A 21,991-nucleotide genomic window follows, 5' to 3' on the forward strand; every position below is an offset into this window, starting at 1 on the left:
AGCCAATGCATCTTGTTACTGTCATAAAATGCCCCATTGCAGCACCCTTTCAAGGCATGTTTTGGGTAGATAGGTGACCTCGGTAGACCCTGCATGACACTTTAGCCTAGATTCTAGTTCCGAAAGTGGGCAAAACCAGATAAGCAGCCTTCTTATGGGGATGTTTCTCAAATTTAAATAATGGACCCCTCTCTTTTTAGTATCATAAGTCTTTATTATTATTTTTATTATAATGTTATTTAGATATATAAAGTTATAACATAAGATATAATCTCCTTGTGTATATAGTTATTATACAAGTATAAAGCCAAAACAAGTTTACTAACTAAATGCAGTGATGCTCCCCTTAATGGCAGGGATACTCTCTAAGAAAGGCATTGTTAAGAGACTGTCGTTGTGTAAACACCATAGCATGCACTGACACAAGCCTAGATGGTACAGCCTACTACACAGCCAGGCCATATGGTACAGCCTGTTGCTCCCGGGCTACAAGCCTATACAGCACGTCACTGTACCAAACAACACGAGATTACATCAGGCACAAGAGAAAATGATGCAAGCAAGAGATGCAGTAGGCACGAGATGTATGAGGTTGCTCCTGGTGTAACACGGCATACTGTTATACAGCAAACTTTTTTTATAATAAGTAGGAAGAATACACTCTAAAATAAAATATATAATGTTGTAAATACACAAACCAATAACATGATCCTTTATGAGCACCATCAGGCATTGCGCCCGGTACATGATAGCACGTGCTACTTTTACATGCCTGGCAGTGCAGCAGGTTTGTTTACACCAGCGTCACCACAGACACGTGGGCAATGCATTGCCCTACGATGTCACTAGGTGATAGGAATTTTTCAGCTCCGTTATAATCTTATGGGACCACCATCATGCATGCGGTCTGCCATTGACCAAAACATTGTTATTTGGCACATGACTGTACAAGCAAAGCTGCAAAACTAAAATAGCCACAATTTAGTTTTATGATGGAGAATGTTGTTTTGCAGAAATTAAATTTCAAGTGCAGCTTTATGTCTGATTTTATATCTTTCGGTTTCCTTTATGTGACTCTATAATATCAATGGGGCTTAAATAATACCTGTTCACCTAAGTATACTTTTCAAGATAGTATTAACATTTTCAAGACTTTGTTTTTTCAGTTCAATAAAATCTTATCTCATACATAAGCAAAACTGTCAGTGAGAAATCCATGAATGTCAAATTTAAAAGTAGCTCTGTAAAACTGTCTTGTTCTCTTGAAGATAAAGTTAACATCATAATATCATTGGAATATACATTAAATGGATAAGAAATCCAATTACTGCTTGAGTGAGGAGCAGGAAAATGCTTCATTGTGTATTTACTATTACGCTTGCTGCTAATGAGTTTTTGCAAGTTGGTACATGTAACCACAGGAACTGCTTACAGCAGGAATGGATACATACTGACTGCAGTAGAGCAGATTCTTTTGAAAGTAAAACTTTGACCATGGGATTAGTGATTGAACTCTCTCAGCACTTTTCTCTTTTCAAACCCCTGCACAGTTTTTGTCTGCACAGCATCCTGATTGGAAGTACAAGTACTGCGTATACTCAGAGTCCTGCGTGATTCTCATAATAGTAATTCTTTTTTAAGATTATATTTGAAATTAAAATATAATATTCAAAAAAAGGAAAAAACAAAACAAAACCCAGACCCTGAGAAAACATGTGAACCCCGCAGCTTGAGCGATGCTGTCTTATAGAATGCTTCTCTATCAGGCCAATCCCCCGTGAAATAGAACAGTAGCATCACAGGGTTGGGACAGAGAGGTCATCGCCAAGCCCCAAGTCCAGGCTTCTTTCCCTTCCTTTCTCTTCATCACTTGTCACCATTTGTCCCCATCTGTGGATAGACCAATCCATGGCCCATCAGTTCCTTTCCTGGATGCAGAGGGGGCACTGTCCACCTTTACCAGATGGTCTGACAGAAAGAAGGCTGTGGAACTCCTAGCGATGCTTCTCACACTTCAACGTGCCCACAAATCCCTAGAGATCTTGTTCAAATGCAGATTCTAACTCAATAGGTCTTGAGTTAGCCTGAAATTGCATTTCTAACAAGCTCCCAGGATGCACCCAACGCCCCAGGTTTGTGGCCCAGCCCACATTTTGAGAAGCATGAGTCTAAGACCTGTTGGTTCTCTAGGATGCATCTCAGAGGACGCAAACTTTCCATTTTTTGCCCTAAGTTACTGGAAAATTGCCTTATCCCCGTGTTTTGCTTGGAACTATGGCATTTTGGCTTCTGTGAAATAGAACAGAGACTTGTTAAGTGGATTAAACAGATTACAAAAGTTTGGTTTCAATCTGAGAGAAAGCTGAATTTCACCAGATGCAAAGGATCTTTATATGATAGAATTTTAATCTAGAATACCAGCATCTTGTACAACTCTGCCTAAAGTACAAATAAACTGATAAATCCATGTATAGGGTAGCCTAGCATCATAATAGCAGCCATCCAACATCTTAATTCTGCAAAAAGATAAGAAATGCATTATATTATAAGAATTGTTTTGTACCACAGGCTGATGTGATGTTTCTATAGGATTAACAGCCAAGGAACCAATATATCAAACTCTAGAAACCCTGCATTACTTATAATTCTACTTAGTGGTAAGTCAATAAGTTGAATGATTTAGAAATGAATTGAGTGATTTTATTTTCCTTTTGGGTTGGATTTCACGAGCTGCCAGATAGCTTAATGTGCCATGATATAAGCCAGTTCCCAAACTGATATTCATGACCAGGAAATATTTTGACTTTTAATTAAATGCTGTACATTACTGGAAGAAACTCAGGACAAAGCTACCTCCCTCGGTGAAGCCTATGAGAATCATCCTGTGTCAGTTATAAATGCAGATGGCTGTGAGTGACAGAGAATCCAACTTGCCATGGTTTCAGCAGATGGTGGATTAGTCTCCTCACATATGTAGCGAGGAGCCTGGAGGTAGGTGGCCTGGTGTGGGTTCATCAGCTCAGGGATGTCAGGTCACTGCTTTGGCAATCCTCCTCGTCTTTTCCTCAGCATCACAAGATGGCTGCCTCTGTTTTAGACGCCAAATGTGCATTTAAGGCCGGAAGAAGGGGAATAAGGACAGCATCATCGTTATCCATCGATTTACCCAGGAGAGCCAAACACTTCCCAGAAGCCCCCAGCATACTCCTGCTGACACATTAGCCAAAACTATGTCACATGACCACTCCCTCCCTAACCCCCAGGGACGGAGGCAAGGGAGAAGTTGGGAACAGATGATAGATTAGCCACCAATACATATATATATTTAATTAATTAAATAGTAATTAACTAGTTTCAGGCGTACAAAATGAGATAATCATTAGACATTTACCCACCTCACAAAGTGATAGCCCCAACTTGTCTACTACCCATCTGATACCACACATTCCTGTTACAATTCCACTGACTCTACTCCCTATGCTGTACTTTACGTCTTGTGGCTGCATATATATATATAATAGTTGACATTCAATATTATTTTGTGTTAGTTTCAGGTGTAGAGCACAGTGGTTAGGCATTTACTATAAATCTATGAAGTGATCCCCCGAATAAGTCCAGTACCCATCTGACAACGTACATAGTGTGTACAACATTATTGACTATATTCCCCATACTGTATTTCACATCCTCGTGACTATTTTGTGACTGCCCATTTATACTGCCTAATCCCTTCACACTTCTCACCCATCCCCCAACCACCCCTCCCATCTAGCAACCATCAGTTTGTTCTTTGTATCTATGAGTCTATTTCTGTTTTATTTGTCCATTTAATCTGTTCTTTAGATTCCACACGTAAGTGAGATCATATGGTATTTGTCCCTCAATCTGACTTATTTCATTTAGCGTAATATCCTCTAGGTCCATCCATATTGCAAATGGTAAGGTTTCATTCTTTTTACGGCAGAGTAATGCTTCATTGTATAAATGCACCACAATTTCTTTATCCAGTCATCTATTAATGGGCATTTAGGTTGTTTCCATATCTTGGCTATTGTGAATAGCACTGCAGTAAACATAGGGGTGCATATTTTTTTAAATTAGATTTTTGGATTCCATTGGATAGATACCTAAGAGTGGAATTGTTGGGTCATAATGTAGTTCCATTTTCATTTTCTTGAGGTACCTCCATATTGTTTTCCATGGTGGCACCAATCTGCAATCCCAGCAACAGTGCACAAGGGTTCCCTTTTCTCCACATCCTCACCAGCACTTGTTGTTTGTTGACTTATTGATGATAGCCATTCTGACCAGTGTGAGGTGGTATCTCATTGTGGTTTTTACTTGTATTTCTCTAATGATTAGTGACGTTGAGCATTTTTTATGTCTGTTGGCCATCTGTATGTCTTCTTTAGAAAAATGTCTCCTCAATGTCCTCTGCCCAATTTTTAATTGGGTTATTTGGTTGTTTTTTTTTTGGTGTTGACTTGTATGAGTTTTCTATAAATTTCAGATATTAACCCCTTATTAGATGCAACATTGGCAAATACCTTCTCCCATTCAGTAGGATGCCTTTTTGTTTTATTGATGGTTTCCTTTGCTGTGAAATACTTTTTAGTTTGATGTAATCCCACACGTTTATTTTTTTCTTTTGCTTCCCTTGCCCAAGGGGATATATCAGTAAAAATGTTACTAAGGGTAATGTCTGCGAATTTACTTCCTATATTTTCTTCTAGGAGTTTTATGGTTTCAGATCTTACATTTAAGTCTTTAATCCATTTTGAATTTATTCTTGTATGTGGCATAAGAAGGTGTCCAGTTTCACTGTTTTGCTTTATCTGTACAGTTTTCCCAGCACTATTTATTAAATTGATTGTCTTAACCCCAATGTAAATTCTTTCTTTCATTGTCAGATTAAATGACCATGTAGGCATGGATTTATTTCTGGACTCTCTATTCTGTTCCATTGATCTACATTTCTGTTTTTATGCCAATATCATGCTGTTTTGATTACTGTAGCCTTGTAGTATGATTTGTTGTCAGGTAGCGTGATACCTCCTACTTTGTTCTTATTTCTGAAGATTGCCATGGGTATTCAGGATCTTTTATGGTTTCATATAAATTTTAGGATTATTTGTTCTAGTTCTGTGAAAAATGTCATTGGTAGTTTGATAGGGATTATGTTGAATCTATAGATTGCCTTAGGTAGTATAGATATTTTAACGATATTAATTATTCCTATCCATGAGCATATGTTTCCATTTATTTGTATCTTCTTTAATTTCTCTCTTTAATGTCTTATAATTTTCTGAGTACAGATCTTTTACTTCCATGGTTAAATTTATTCCTAAATATTGCATTGTTTTTGACGCAATTGTAAATGGGATTGTTTCCCTAATTTCTCTTTCTGCTAGTTTGTTATTGGTATATACAAATGCAACTGATTTCTAAATATCAATTTTACTCTACTAAATTCATTTATCTGTGATTTGGTGGAATTTTTAGGATTCACTATATATAGTATCATGTCATCTACGTATAATGACAATTTTATTTCTTCCTTTCCAATTTGGATGCCTTTTATTTCTTTTTTTTTTTCTTTTGTCTGATTGCTGTGGCTAGAACTTCCAGAACTATGTTGAAAAAAAGTGGTGATAGTGGGCATCCTTGTCTTGTTCCTGATCTTAAGGAGAATACGTTTAGCTTTTCCCTTTCAAATATAATATTAGCTGTGGGTTTGCTATATATGGCCTTTATAATGTTGAGATATGTTCCCTCTACTTGACCTTTGCTGAGAGTTTTTATCATAAATGGATGCTAGATTTTGTCAAATGCTTTTTCTGCGTATATTGATATAACCATATGCTTTTTATTTTCATTTTGTTTATGTAGTGTATCATGTTAATTGATTGGTGGATATTGACCCAAACTTGCCTACCAGGAATGAATCCCACTTAATCATGGTGTAAGATCCTCTTGATGTACTGCTGAATTCAGTTTGCTGAGGATTTTTGCATGTATATTCATCAAGGATACTGGCCTATAGTTTTCTTTTTTTGTAATGTCTTTGTCTGGTTTTGGAATTGGGGTAATGGTGGCCTTATAAAATGCGCTTGAGAGCCTTCCCTCCTTTTGAATTTTTTGGAATAGTATGAGAAGAATAGGTATTAATTCTTTTTTGAATATTTTGTAAAATTCACCTGTAAAGCCATCTGGTTCAGGACTTTTGTTTGTTGAGAGCCTGTTGATAACTGATTCAATTTTGTTAGTTGTATTTGTTCTGTTCAGATTTTCTGTTCCTTCTTGATTCAGCCTTGGAAGATTGTATGCTTCTAGGAATTTATCGATTGCTTTCAGATTATCTGATTTGTTGGCATATAGTTGCTCATAGTATTTTCTTAGTTTTGGGGGGATTTCTGTGGTGTCTGTTGTCATTTCTCCTCTTTCATTTCTGATTTTATTTGTTTGGGTCCTCTTTTTCTTCATGAGTCTGGTTAAAGATTTGTGAATTTTGTTTATCTTTTCAAAAGCTATCTCTTGGTTTCATTGATCTTTTGTATTTTGTCTCTATTTCATTTATTTCCACTCTGATCTTTATTATTTCCTTTCTTGTACTCACTTTGGGCTTTGTTTGCTGTTCTTTTTCCAGATCACTAAAGTGTAAAGTTAGACTGTTGATTTTAGATTTTTCTTGTTTTTTAGGTAGGCCTGCATTGCTATGCATTTCCCTCTTCAGACTGCTTTTGCTGTGTCCCATAGATTTGGGGTTGTTGTGTTTTCATTTTTGTTTGTCTCAAGGTACACTTTGATTTCTTCCTTGAGCTTATTGTTGACCCATTCATTATTTAGTACCATGCTATTTAGCCTCCATGTGTTTTTCAGTTTTTTTTCTTGTAATTGATTTCTAGTTTTATACCACTGTGATCAGAGAAGACACTTGATATGGTTTCAGTCTTCTTACATTTATTGAGACTTGTTTTGTGACCTAACATGTGGTCTATCTTGGAAGATGTTCCATGTCCCCTTGAATAGAATGTATATTCTGCTGCTTTGGGGTGAAATGCTCTAAAAATATCATTAAATCCATCTGGTCTAGTGTGTCATTTAAGGCCACTGTTTCTGTGTTTATTTTCTGTCTGGAAGATCTGTCCATTGGTCAGTGGGGTGTTAAAGTCCCCTCATATGATTCTGTTATTGTTGATCTCTGCCTTAAAGTCAGTCAATATTTTTATATATACATTTAGGTGCTCCTATGTTGGATGCATAAATGTTTACCAGGGTTATGTTCTGTTGTTGGGTTGATCCCTTTATTATTATGTAACATCCTTCTTTGTCTCTTATTATAATTTTCATTTTAAAGTCTATTTTGTATGATACAAGTATTGCTACTTCTCATTTTCATTTGCGTGAAACATCTTGTCTATTCCTTTATTTTCAGTCTCTGCACGTCTCTTGATCTCAAGTGGGGTCTTTCTTTGTTTCCTCATTCTGGCTCCTCTCTGTGTTTGCTTCTATGTATTAGGTAGATCTCCTGTGTCTCTCAGTCTTTGCTGGGTGGCATTATGTAGTCAGTGTCCTGTGTGGTTCAGTGGCAGTTTCCCTGATCACCTGTGTGTGTGTTCCAGAAATGTCCTGTGTGTGTGCTGTGTTTATTCTCCTCTTATGGTTGAGCCGAAATTGCTTTTGGCACATCAGTGGGTCGGATTAACTCCTATGTTGACTGACTATGAAGGTTGGCTTTGCCCACAGTATATGAGCTGCTGTGTGGGGGCTGCTCTCTCTGAGTGGGGTTTGCCCCCATGGGCTCTTGTGTCTGTTAAGTCTACCCTTTGGCTGTGCCGCTTGTATACAATCATTCTTAGCATTAATCTTTGCATATTTGATATATTTGTTTTTGAATTGGCCATGGAATCTTGGCTTTATCCTTCATTTCAAATTCTGTTTCTAGACACCGAGGCTTTTAGTGAGTATTCCTAAGGAAAGAGTCATGTGGGCTCCTGTGCATTTGTCTGTGCGGAGAGTCTTCTGTTTTCCAATTTTACTAAGAGTTCTGTGTTTCTTATCTATTCCCAGAACTAAGATGTTAGATGGTGGCTGTTATGATGTTAGGCTAACCTACAAATGGAGTTCTCTGTTTATTTGTGCTTTAAGCAGTGCTGCATAGAATGCTGGTATTCTAGATCATAATTTCAGACCTGGTCCCCACCACCCCCAGATGTCAGCCTCTGACAGAATAGGAAATATTTAGCCATGTAATTTCAATGGAAGAAGAAAGTCTATTAATACATTTTCAAATATATAATAACATCTTTTTGAGGCCTATCTTAATGTTACTCTTCCAGAAGTTTCTGTGTTTTAAAGATGACAGAGGAAACAATTCAGAGATATGGCTGTGAATGGAAAGAGTTCAGATCTTGGGGCTCCTAGATGAAAGAGTTTTAAGGAGAAAGTCTTATCTGGATCCCTAATTCACACTGTATAGATGGGGCCAGGTCTACCTACTTTACCAGTCTTCACAGGACTTGAAATTACAATTTTATGTGATTACAGTCCAGTACTTCTTCACAATATGATAAAAAAGATGTTGCCCTGAGGGGACATACTCCAGGATAGCTTGAAATACCGTAAGTTTCTGAGGTAGGAGTGGCCGTTGAATGGCAAGAAGGTGGCATTGAGGAGAAGGTGAAACATTCTAAAGAGAAATTGAGTTAGCTGCTCAGTTTGCCTTGGAGGTAGCCCTGAGAGTTTCTTTTACTAAATACTTTCAGAGGATAAAGACTATATTTTCTGTGGAAAGAAAGAAAAATTATGAAAGAAAAATTATGAATTAAAAATCAAATTTCATCTCAACTTTCTCACATAGTAAATTTTTTTAAGAAGAGCAGATATGGGTGTGAGTCAGCATTTCTGCTTTACTTCTGCTTTACATTTAGCACAAAATGTCCCCCATTTAATGAACACTTTTGTGGAGTGTGTCGACGGCCAACAACAGATTTTGTAACATTGGCTTATTTTGATGAAAAATAAATGAATAAATAAATACACACTTATGATGATGAATGTAGTGAAAATATGAATGGTCTTTTCTAAACAAAAAGCATTTCATTAGCAAATGAATTGCAAAGAATATGAACCAGATATTCAAAGACTGAAAGAGACTTCGAAAGGGTAGTGTTAAGATATTTTGAAATGACAGAAATTGGATGACTGCTTAAGTACATACAGTGGCAAAAATATTCCCTTGCTTTTCGAGGCAGCAAACAAAGATATGTCAGCTTATGGGACATGATGGGCCTGAAAACACAATTCTGATGAGCCACAGCTGGAGACTCTTCTGTGTGTGGCATCTCAGAGTGTTTTTATGTGTGTATATGTGTGGAAATGCCAAGAGCTGTCTGTAACTGGCAGCTGGGGCTGGAGTAGATTTTCCCCCCACTTTAATTGTGGCCCTCAGAACCCCTAGGAATCATGAAATCATAATCCTTGCCTTGGAAAGGCCTTTAAAGATTCTCCAGTTAAGTGGTCCCTATTTGAGGATGAGGGCCCCTCTTAACCTTAAAAAAGAAGCTTCAAGAACTTCCATGTAATGGAAGTTGTACTTTACTTTGAGAAAAAGCAAAATAGCAAAACCTTTTTATAAATTCAGTGACATTCATAATTAATTTGTACTGTAATCATTGTAATAATGTCTACAAAATTTGAAAAGGAGTCATATAAATACTTGCCATATATATTTCTCATTTCATCTAAACCAACATTTGTACCCATGAATCCACAGACCTCTTCTAATTACTCCACTGCTCACCACCCCATCTCTGGAGGTCTTTCCTTCACAAATCGGGAACCCCTGTTCCAGGCAAGTTACCCTCTGATACTCTATGACAGTCCTGTCAAGTTATCATCCAGCCTGACCTGTAATCCTTCCGTGACTGGAAACTCACTATTCGAAAAGGTGTCTCATTCTCTCTGTGAGATATTCTGACTATTGGACGGTTAGACTTCATTATCTTGATCTCAAGTTTCTATTAGTTATCTAACTGGCTCCCAGCTGTTTCCTTAGGTCGTACAGACAAATCGAACCCCTCTTCCACACACAGCCCTTCAAAAACTGCAGACAGCATAGATAACTTCCTGGAGCTGTCACTTCTCCAAGCTAAACTTACCTGGTTCCATAGTATTTCTGGGTTAGTGTTTCCTTTAAATTGTTACATTTTCATATTTGAAGGTCCTGTGATGATACTGCCTGTGAATATAGTGCTTGCCCCTTTTCTACCACCATCTTCTACTCTTAACTTGACCCTGTTGTGATGGGGGATTTGTCCTCTTGGCTGTTGGGTACTGCACCAGCAGGGAAGCAATTCAAGTGTTGCCCCACAAGGGTAGAAAATAGATAAGATTTTGTGAAGAATTAAAAGGGAGAAGGTTGTTTGTTTGTTTGTTTTTACTTTACCACTTCCATTTCCAATGTCATTGACTTAATAGAAGGGTATGTGGCAGGAGCGTGGGGCTGAGGCCAGAAAATTTGTGTTCAAGTTTAGCTGCTGCCTCAATGAACTTGGGAAAAGTCCTTCACTGCTCGGAGTCTGCTTCACCTTGTGTAAAATCAATAGAGCACTTCAGATGCCATTAACCTGCATAATGCTTTAGTATTAATGCTCAGCTACCTCCCTGTGTCCCTCTGAGGCCTCGTGAGAGGCAGGATGATGCTGGAATTGTGCTACCTGACCCTCTTCCCAGTGGCTGCTTTGCCACCTCGCTGGGTCTTCCATGAGCGTTCTTGTGCCATGTTTCCACACTCCTCGATGCTTTGGTTTGCATTTGTATCATTTCCCTTAAATCTTCTATGCCTCACTGCCTACCCTCCAGACATGATATATCTCCTTCTTCAATAAGAAAATGGAGGCTGTTTGGTTTGAAACTTTTCAGCCTCCATCCTGGAAATTACTGATGTCTTTTCCCTTCCTTCCTTCCTTCCTTCCTTCCTTCCTTCCTTCCTTCCTTCCTTCCTTCCTTCCTTCCTTCCTTCCTTCCTGTCTCAGAGGAAACCCCATCCTTAATTCCCTCCAGGGCAAATCCATCTCTCTGGGTCCTTGATTTGTCACTGCTCGCCTCTCTCTTTTCACTGGCATTTCTCTAATCCACATACATGCTGAATTTCCACCCTGCCTAAATTAAATACATCACCTTTAATGGCCACTCCCCACTTGCTCCCTGCCGGTCACTGCTCCTGATCAGATCTGGGTCCCTGTGTCCCTGGGAAACAGTTGCTGTCCTAGTTTCACCTCCTCTCTTTTTGTCACAGGCCTGGAGGCGCCTTGTTTTGACACGATCCCCTGCTTCACCCCACTGTCCCCTCAGAACGCCAACTTTTCCCTGCTCTGGGGCTGGGGCTGGGCTGGGGATGTCTCAGGCGAGACTTGGAGCCTGCTTCTGTTTACCTGCGATGGTGAGGACGTGCTGCTTGAGGACCAGCCTCTGTTATGAGGAGGAATCTCATGGAAGAAAGAACAAGGGCTTTGAGGTCCCACAAACGTGCGCTCGAATTCTGCTTTGTCCTCTGCTGGATTCCAGCAGTTCACTTGGCCTCTCTGAGCGTTCTTTCCTCATTTTTCAACTGTACCTCGCAAAGTTATTCTGAAGATCAAATGAGATAATGGATGTAAAGCCACAGAAAAAGCACTTAAGAAATGGTAGGTCTTGTTATAGGTAGTTTTTCCCCACTGTAGAAAACTAGCTCCAAGACCCACATCTGCCTCTCTCCATCCCCTTGCCCCACCGGTCAGCTTCCCAGAACTGAGGCTGTGCACTGAGCTCTCGTCGCCTTCCAGATAACCCGGCTACCCTGCATAACTGTGCTTAAGGCACCAGCTGCCTCTCCACCCCGCAGCCGTCCGTTCTGCAGACCGGCTCTTGACATCTCTCCTGTTGCCACTGATTTCCCTCAAGAGCCCTTCTCTCTCTGCCTTTTCTCATGCCCACTACTCTAATAGGCCATCTGTCTTTCTATACTACTTTCTTGTCTGAGCAGTCTCATGCACTTGAACAACTTTAGCCATTACTTATCTGCTGATACCTCCCATAACACGGCAACACTAGTCTAGGTTCTCCTTAACTCCAGACCCCGAAGGGCTTCGAACTGTACAAGCCCAACAGTATCTCATGCCCTCCTTCCTCCTGATAGGACTCTCACTAGAATCACCACCCACGCACCTCCTCTCAAAGCAGCACATTCAGTTGCCACCCACCTGGTTTCACCTCCTGCCCCAATTCCCATTCCATCCATCTATACATTTTATCAATTTTACTTCCTTCTCATTCTTTCATTATATTTAGTTCAAACTCTCACAATGTTTTATCCAATTTCAGTAACCTCCAAACTGGTCTCCCTCCTAAGCTACTTTCACTCCTGAGCCAGAGATGTCATTAAAATAGAGAATTTCCGTCACAACCTTGTTTAAGTGTCTTTGACAAGTCTCCTTTGCCAAAATCATCAATAAAGCTCATAATCAGTATAAGCTTCACCATCAGACTGCAACTTGTCCCTTGCTGAAAGCCCCCTGGACCCTGGCGGGATGTAGCGTCTGTTTAGTTTGCAATTTCAGTTCATTAGATGATCATTTTCACTCCCAGGTCCTCTCCAATTCTGCTTGAATTGTTTGACACACGTAGGTGATTCAACCCCAGAAAATTTCTTCCAGTGGATCTTTTTAGTCATCAAACAACATAAACACTCCACACATTAATCACAGAGTTTATAAAATTTCAGAGGAAACCTGTAACTATCTCATGTCATCTCAAAAATGTTTGGAAGAATCGTGGCATAGTGATATTAGCAAAGTGATTCTCAAAACTTTTTCCAGTTAACAATGAACTCTTATTTATCCAAGCTAAGGGAAGAAAATAACACAAATAAGTCATGGCATTAAATATAGAAATACACATAATTTGTTGTGTAATACATTATGTATTTTTCCATCTTGTAGAGTAACTTTTCTAAGGAAGCTTTCGTTAGATTGAAAATTTAAATTTTAAACAATTAAAATTTTTTCTTCATCCCAGGTATGAAGCAGCTAATGCTATATTGGGGGTTACTCAAAAGTATGGGAATTTTGGGCATCAGGCTGACTGGGAGACAGTGTTTATTACAGATAATCTGAATTTACAACTCTAATTTGGCCTGAGAATGGGTTTTTCTGTCCTCAGTTGGCTGTTGACTTGCCTTATATTTTATGCAGTCATGTCTTATGTCTTGGCTAAAGATTGTCACTAATGCTACATGAGAATCTGCGTCCTGATACACGAGTATACTCTGTACTGCTAGGGATGTCGGATGTTGGGGATTTGGGGTGTCTTTGTCATTATATATGTTTCAGACATAAAGCACGTTCATACAGCAGAGTCCATAAAATATAGCCATTGTTGTGGAAATGAGAGGTCATTCTATTTTTACTCACTTTCACTTTAATTGAAAATTGTTAGTGCAGGAATTTCCACAAAGGGGTTACGCAAGCATGCCCAAATGGCTTGAAATATTTTCCAGTTCTCTGACGTCCCATGGGAAAAGCCACTAGGTTGCATTTGTGGCGTATCGGTTGGTTCAAGCAGCCTCGTTGGGACTCAGAAGCTTTAAAGTGTACGGATTAACAGAGAGACATCCAGGCCTGGGAATCCTGTCTCTGCCCCTCCCGGCATCTGGAAATGTGTAAATTACCCATGTAAAACACATCCTGCATGATGCGAGCTAACATTCTACTTCTGTTTGTTTGTTTGTTTGCGATCCCATTTTTACATGTATTCCTTAAAACGATTTTTAAAAGACATTTGAACAGTGTGCCAGGGATTTCGTCAGGTAACACAGTACAGTGTTGTGTTCTTTAAAAAGGGGGATCCTATCTCATCTGGGAGAAATACACTCTTGGGCAGGGGTAACTTCCCTGCCTCTTGGGCAGAAGCTCCTAATCACTCTGCCCCGTTCATCAGAACCACCTAATTGCACACACAGACCCTTTCACAATGTAGTGTACACAACAAAACAATTCATGAAGGCTCAGAGGAAAACAGTTATTAAAGGTAGAAACTCTGCTCAAGAAGCACAACTCTGAGTGACCTTGTTTTGATTCTCTCGAGTGCTTCCTTACGCATCCTCATCCGTGTGCCCATGCAAATTTCATTTGTCCTAGTTTTCCATTTCCGCTAACATGCAACGTAATTTAAACTAGTCAGGGTAAAAAGCCCAAGCAAGCAATCTGTTGTTTGCTCTCAAAGGTTAGGGTGCATAGGAATTGCTGGGGGGTCTTGTTAGAGCACAGATTGAGATGCAATGGGGCTGAGAAGGGGCCCGGGACGCTGCGTGGCCCGCAGGCTCCCACACATCTGGATGCTGCTGGTCCCAGACCACAGCTGGAGGAGGAAGCATCTAGTCTATTAGATGCTCTCCATGATGTGCATGTTGACTTCATCTTTTCAGGATTCTTAGGCAAACGTGTGTCTGTCTTACTTGTTAGATACAATGGGCACTTCCCAGATTTCTCTTGCCTGTTTCGCCTCTTCTCAAGTCTGTTTTGCTCCTTGGCTTTGCTATTTCCTCTGGCATCCTTCAGGAAGTATATCAGTGTTTGGGACTCTGATAGATCACATAAGGAATACATTCAAGACATAATCCCTCCTGACAGTTTTAGAAGCAAAATGACACACGTCTTTTCTTTCTGTGTATAATTTAACTGGCATACCACAGTATGCTGTTTGGAAAAATGCATTGGACAGGTCGGAATACGGCAGAAACTCCCTGTGGGTCTCATGCTCACGAGCCTTAGTGATGACACGGCTGAATCTGATGTTCTCTAAAGCCCCTTCCTGCTCTGATCCTTTATGATTCTGCGAGTTGGTCATTTAATCACCTGGATGAATTCCTACTGGCTTAAACCAATGGATGCTCCTCTAGGAAGGTAGTATTAATGTTGGACCCTGTTGAACTCTTCAGCTCCCACTCCTGCCTCTGTGCTGCCCAGGGTATGTTACTCGACCCATAAGAATAGAATGATGATGGGCGGCCAGTTGGTTTAGTGGCTAGAGCGCAGTGCTCATAACACCAACGTCGCCAGTTCGATTCCCACATGGGCCAGTGAGCTGCGCCTCCCACAACTAGACTGAAGAAAACAATGACTTGACTTAGAGCTGATGGGTCCTAGAAAAACACACTGTTCCCCAATTTTCCCCAATTGAAAAAAAAAAAAGAATAGAGTGATGGCATTGCATCTTCATTAGTTTATACTCACGTGTCTTTATGGCTGGACTCTGAGTGTCTGGGTCTGCGCTGCATAGGGGGACAGGGAGGCAGCCATGAGGACTGGACCGAGTTGCCAGGACCGCAGGGCTTGGCTGGACTAGGTAGAATTTACCGAGAGCACCTGAGATCAGCCTAACCCAAAATGGGAAGTAGGAAGTGCCTCTAAGAAGTGAAGCCTGGAGCACTGCCACGGGAGTGACGTGGAACCATAGTCAAGAAAATAAGATGTGACCAGAAACTGGGAGGTTTGGGAACAGTCTGGGAGGCAGAATTTGAAAGGATGTGGGGTGGATGGTTTTGGGTGGAGGCTGTGAACACTCCTAGGGGGTGGGACTAATTTTTGAGTTGCCGGATTAAAGGAGCTAGTCAGCGCTGGTCAGAGAGCTTTGTGTGGCAAACACTACTCATTTTTTTGCTCAGTATCTCTAACAAGTACCTGATACAATAAGAGTTGTATTAAAGTAAGAAAGAAAAAAATGAATGAATGAAGCAAATCTATTTTTAGATCACATAATGCATCCATTCTCTTTTTCTTTGCCACCACAAGTTCATATCATCATTATTCCTCAAACAAACCAAAGGGACTCCCCAATTCTCCAATATCTCCCGATTGAAATTCATATTATAGACTGCAACAGTGCTTTAATTATTTGTATCTTCCATTCCACCAATGAAAGTAAGTCCCTTGAAGTCAGAGATGGGGTCCTACCACGTTTTATGTCCAATACTTGTAGCACTCAGTGAATACAGAGGGTACCAACAAATGTATACACATTTTAAGAAAGGAGAAAACTGTATTAAAATTGTAGTACTCAATATATACCGATAACAAAAGATGAATACAAGTCATGTGTATACATTTTTTTGGCACCCCCGGTATTTGTTGAAGAGAATCGTCTGTGTTCATATGTTCAGTCATGTTAAGGGTTTAATATACTGAACATTTCCAGCAATATCTTTCCTTCTATATTCTTCTTCAATAACCAGATACCTGAGAGTTACATCTGACTAAAATGTTCTTATGAAATCCACCTCATTCAACCTTTCACATTACGGAAGAGAACAAAAAAGAAAAATCTGTCAAGGTCTCAGAATTCACTCACCCTTTTCACATTCTTTACAGTTCTAACTCAAGGGTTACGTTTGTATTTTGTTTTTTAAGAAAACCTTTAAGGAAGCAGTGATTCTTCAATTTTTTTTACAGTAGCAGACCCTATGATAGCGATGGAACCTTTTCCCCACCTATGCACATATGTACAAGGGATTCGAGAATCCCCTACAGTCCTTTGCACATCCCTAAAGTTGACGAAAGTCAAGCCTGGAACTCCTGCTGGAGAAAAGAATAAAAGTTTTCTGCATCTAAAAGACTCTCCCCTACTATTTTCTCCTTCGCAATCCTGCCCCCAGACCCACCACCTCTTCATACAGGAAGAGGACCAGTCCATCTCCACCCATTTTGAGACCAAAACCAGAAAACACGCAGGAGGCAGCACACAGGACATTTTGTGCCCTTGACCACGGTGGTCTCTATCGTGGGATTATAGAAAACAAGAAACGATTGGCCAATATGACCACTGTTGAATCCTGGGAACAGAGGCAGGTGCTTTTGCAATTGCCAGGTGATGAAATGACCTCACAGGGTTGCCTCCACCCAACCCTGTTGGCCCCTGGGAGTGTCTCAATGTCCTTGGAGGAGATGTTGAGAGCAATGGCTGATTCTGAGCCTGAGGGGCCTTTTCCTTTTTTTTTTTTTCTTTCTTGAAAGATTCCTTTTCCCATCCCTTCGGCTTCAAAATCGTGTGTGGATCTGACATATAAGAAAAGTTGCTAGGTGAAGGGGGATTCTGTCCTTAAAAATAAAAAATGAAACCAACCTGTCAAATGTTGATTCTAGTTTCATGTCCTGGAAGCTTTATCCCAGAAATAAGGGCTTCCAAGTTTTTGTTTGAAGAGAAGATGTTTTCATATCCTTTGCAATTTTGAAATACGAAATTTCTCTGATGCAAGCTGTCAAGGGATGATGGAAGAGGACAGAAAAATCTGTTGGGGACTCAGAATTTGCTCTACCTTTCACACACTTTTTCTTTTCACTCTTTTCACTGGGTAATCTGCCATTTTTAAAGTGGTAGTTTCACCAGGATCCGTCCAGCATTTGAAACAGGATCTTCGAGCTCTTTATAGACGGGGAGTAAGCTTTCCAGTCCCACCAGTTCAGCTCATGATATATTTCTCAACATGTTGAGAGACAGATAGTTTGATAAGCAGCATGCGGATGCAGAAAAAGCACGGACTTGCGATTGTATAAGAAAACTGTGGTTTAATAGACATCATCAATTTCGAGTTATGTTACCAGAATAAGTATAATTATGGGGCAGGAGCAGTGTGTATTTTATCTGATTAACTTGTGAAGAAACCAGTTGTTCTGCTGCAGGCTTCACATTCAATCATTTCAAAATGCAAGGGGGGCAAGTTGCAACCAGAATGAGAGGTATTAGGAGGTGAAGATCCTGCATTTGGGAGGAATACGGATTTAAAATTAATCCAAGCATCATGTGACAATAGCGTATAGAGAGTATCTGTGCATACACAGTTGTGGTGTTCTAGTAGGCTATTCCTATCAATTTTGCTCATTAATTACTGCTCTTAATTACAATCTCTTATACAAATAAGTGATATGATTCATACTACTCTTAAGCAAAGAAATTTAATTTTGTACAAGAGGAGGGATAGTTTGCTTTAAGGTATGACTTATCTCTCTTACCTGTGGACGGAAAAAACACAAAGTTTCCACTCCTCAAATGTAAGGCCCCAGCAGTAAGCAAAAATTACACACAAAATGCAATCAAATTAATGCCACCAAAATTGTTCTCTTAGAGCAATGGAAAGTAGGACAATATATATAGGAGTAACAGTGACTATATCTGGAGTTTTTTTGGCAAGTTTGTTGGTACTTAACTGTGTGGGTTTCCACAGGTACTTGCGTGTCTCGATCCCAGTTCCCCACGTGTGACATAAGATCATCATTGTAGGACTGGTACTTACTGAACCCTTTACCTGTGTCAAGTGCTGTACCTGGCATTTTCAGGAATTCTCTTTGATCCCTGAAGCAGCTTTCCATAGTAGATAGTATTATCTCCACATTACAGAGGAGAAAGTCGAGGCTCAGAGAAGTAACCTGACTTGGCAGACGCGACAACAAACTTGTGATGGATCTGCAACTGGAAGCCTACTCTACGGGACTCCAACACGGGGCTATTGCTCCCAAGGTGCTCGTAGTACATAGTTTGCTTATGGCTACCACAGCAAAGCGTCACAGGCTGGGTGGCTACAGCACCCGCAGTTGATTGTCTCCCAGTTCCGGAAGCTAGAAGTCTGAGATCAAGGTGTCGGCAGGGGTGGCTTCTTCCGGTGCTGTGAGGAAGATGGTTCTAAGCCTCTCTGGTGGTTTCTGTCAAGCTTTGGCATTCCTTGTCTGTGGCAGGATAATGCCAATCTTTGCATGGCGTCCTCCTTGCATGAATATCTGTGTCTACATGTCCTCCTTTGTAGAAAGATACGAGTCATATTGAATGAGGGCCCACCCTAACTCCAGTACGACCTCATCTTAACGAAATTCATCTGCGACTACCCTGTTTCCAAATAAGGTTACATTCAGAAGTACTGGGGGTTAGGACTTCAACATATGAATTTGGGGGGTGGGCGGGTGACTCGATTCAGCCCATGATAGTGCTTATAAACTTGCTAAGGCTCCAAGATAGAAGCATACAAAGAGTTAATTAATAATAGGACAGAAGCAATAGTTTTAAATGACACATGTCAACACAAGAGCATTTTCTTTGGTGGATAGAAAATTACATTTGGCTGGGATGACCAGGGAATGCTTCATACTGTGGTGTAAAAAATGGCGTAATCCATAGAGAGAAGAGGGAAGGGCATTTCCAGTGGGTAGAACAGCAGGCATTTGTTAGAAGTTGTGAGATACACAGACAAGCAGGATGTGTCCCTGTCATCAAGGGGCTTACAATCTAACTCAAGAGACACAAATCGAGCTTGAGAAAAGTTAACTATCAAGGCAAACGTTTAAAACATGACCTTCACCAACACATCTGTGGGTAGCTGTGCAGTACGGCTGAGCGTGGTGGCCTCACGAGTGACAGATGCTGTGGTGAGCTTCAGTGCTGAGCCGTGTTCATGGGTGAATGGTGACGTGAGCTGGGCTTTTTTAATGCCAAGCATTGGTAGGTGTTCCTCCAGTTTTTAAAAAAAGTTACAGGTTTAATACATTCAGGAAATAAAGGATTTATTAATGATAAGATTTTAGTCAGTTCCTGGCAGGGAAAAGATGGCACACTCAAAGTGAGTAATTTCAAGAGAGTTTAGTAAATGACTGGGCAGGATTTGAGGAAACCACAAAGGAAAGGGGCGTGGCCCGGGGCTGGGGCCAGCGGGGAGCTGTTAACTAATTTTCCCTAGGCCTGAAGGATGAGGGAGAGAAACATTATACTGCACCTGGAGAGGGATGCCCGACAAGGCCCGTGTCCTTAGGCCGAGGGAAACAGCCAGCCCATGAGGACTTGGCTGGGCACAGCCAGGGGAACAAGCACACCCACCTCACTGCCCTCCCTCCCCTATCACCTCTAGTTTAAACCCAGCCGAGGCCAAAGTCAAGGGGGCCATTGATAGGAAGCATCAATCCAGCCTCTCAGGGCACTGAGCAGAGTGGGAACGTGCGTGATGGATGTGGGGAGACAGATGAAAGGTTTCTAGCACAATAAACAATTATTTCACAGGAGTATTTAACGTTCATACACTAATGACTCTACAAAGGAGGCCATGGAAGACAGTATTCCTAAACTAGCTTTACCACAGAATTCCTTTTTTGAAGGACCTCTAGGACCAGTGATCAAAGGAAACCAAATTGGGAAGCTTTGATCTGTGGGATGGAATCCAAGCCTCTTATATCAGTCAAGCTTCTTTGGAATGAAAGTGTCAGAAACCAACCTCCAGCTAGTGTAAGCAAAAAAAGAATTGGTTTGGTTTACATGTAATTGGCAAGTCAGGAGGGGACCCATTCAGGCATGGGCAGGCCCAGGAACTCTGCTGATGGTGAGGGCTCCATCTGTCCCTTCAGCATTCCACTCTGCCCGCCTCACCTGAGCTCCTCTCCATAAGCTGGCTCTCACACCAAGGTGGGCACTACTACTATGGATTGCCCTGCACCACCTCTTCCCCGCTCAGCAATCCCAGGTCCATACACAAATCCCGTGACAATTCTGAGTACTCCTGCCTGGCTAAAGTGTTCCTCTCTAAACAATACCCATGACCAGACACTGAGGTCCTTTGATACCACTCAGCCCTTTGGAGGTGGGGAGAGTAACTAACCCCATTTTCACAGAATCACCAGGACAATGAGAGCCCCCAAGGGTGGGGAAGGACTACTCCAAGGAAATAAGAGTCACAAAAAAGTATGCAAACTTACTGTAAACTAAAACTATAGCTACCATGATCTGCCATATTTCTTTACAGGCATCATGGCTTCCTCCAAATTCAGCCTCAGATGGTGAGTTCCAATATCCACTGCTCTCCTCTACGACCTCGCGGCTCCAGCCAGACCGATTTACTTACCATTCCTTGAACTCATCAGGAATCCCCCTATTTGTTCCTTCGGCCCTCTATTGCTTTCAATCCAGCCCTGTCTGAATCAAGTCTCAAGACTGCAATAGAGTCTATTCACTGTGTCCCAATCCCTCATTCCAAACTGAAGTTGTTTCCCCTCCTCTTAACTCCTTTTGCGCTAAAACGTCTCTCCATCTATCTGATCTTTATGACACACTGTTCTGTCTTCTTAGTGTGTCCTGTGTATATGTCCCTATTGGCGTAACTAGATTGTAAGCTCCTTGAGCTCCACGACGTCATCTTCGTATCTTCATATCTCTTATCTACCTTGCCTGGCACATTATAGATGTTAATCAAGAGTTTAAGCTTGGCACTCCACCTTTTCTTGCCTGCCTGCGTTGTTATCAGTCCTTTGTATCTTCTATGCCAACTTTTAGACTGGCCTTGAAAAATGTTCTTACCTTAGTCCCAGTTTCCTGTCATGTGGGTTAGCAATATGATATCATGGAAAAGAATAACCCATTAATTCGTTTATTCATTCATTCAGCACTTATTAAGCACCTTCTGTGAAGGACACGCTATGTTAAGTGTTGTGAATCATACAAGAATAAATAAAAAATAGATTGTACCTTAATGATATTCAAGAACATGTAGGTAATATAAAACAAGAATAAAATTTCTAAAAGACAAGGTAGAATATTGTGTGTCAAAACATTTTACCAACACCCATAGAGAGGAATTTGGCAACATCCAACAAAACTACATATACATTTACCCCTTGACCTGGCCCAGCAATGGTGCTTCTAGAAATTTACCCCAAAAATAGACTCCATCTATACGAAACAACATATATACAAGATTTTTCACTTGTATATTTTTCACTTGTTGTAGTAGAAAAATTAGGAGAAAACCTAAATGCCAATCCTTAGAAGACTGGTTGAATAAATTATGGAACATCAACATAACGAAATACTGTGTAACCCTGAAAAAGATTGGAGAAAATTGTTATGGCTTGAGTGGAGTGATTACCAGTATATATTGGTAAGAGAGGAAAAAAAAGCTAGGTACAAAAGTGTGCGTAATGTGCTAGCT

The sequence above is a fragment of the Rhinolophus sinicus genome, linkage group LG04 (assembly GCF_036562045.2).
Source record: "Rhinolophus sinicus isolate RSC01 linkage group LG04, ASM3656204v1, whole genome shotgun sequence".
Taxonomy (NCBI): Eukaryota; Metazoa; Chordata; class Mammalia; order Chiroptera; family Rhinolophidae; genus Rhinolophus; species Rhinolophus sinicus.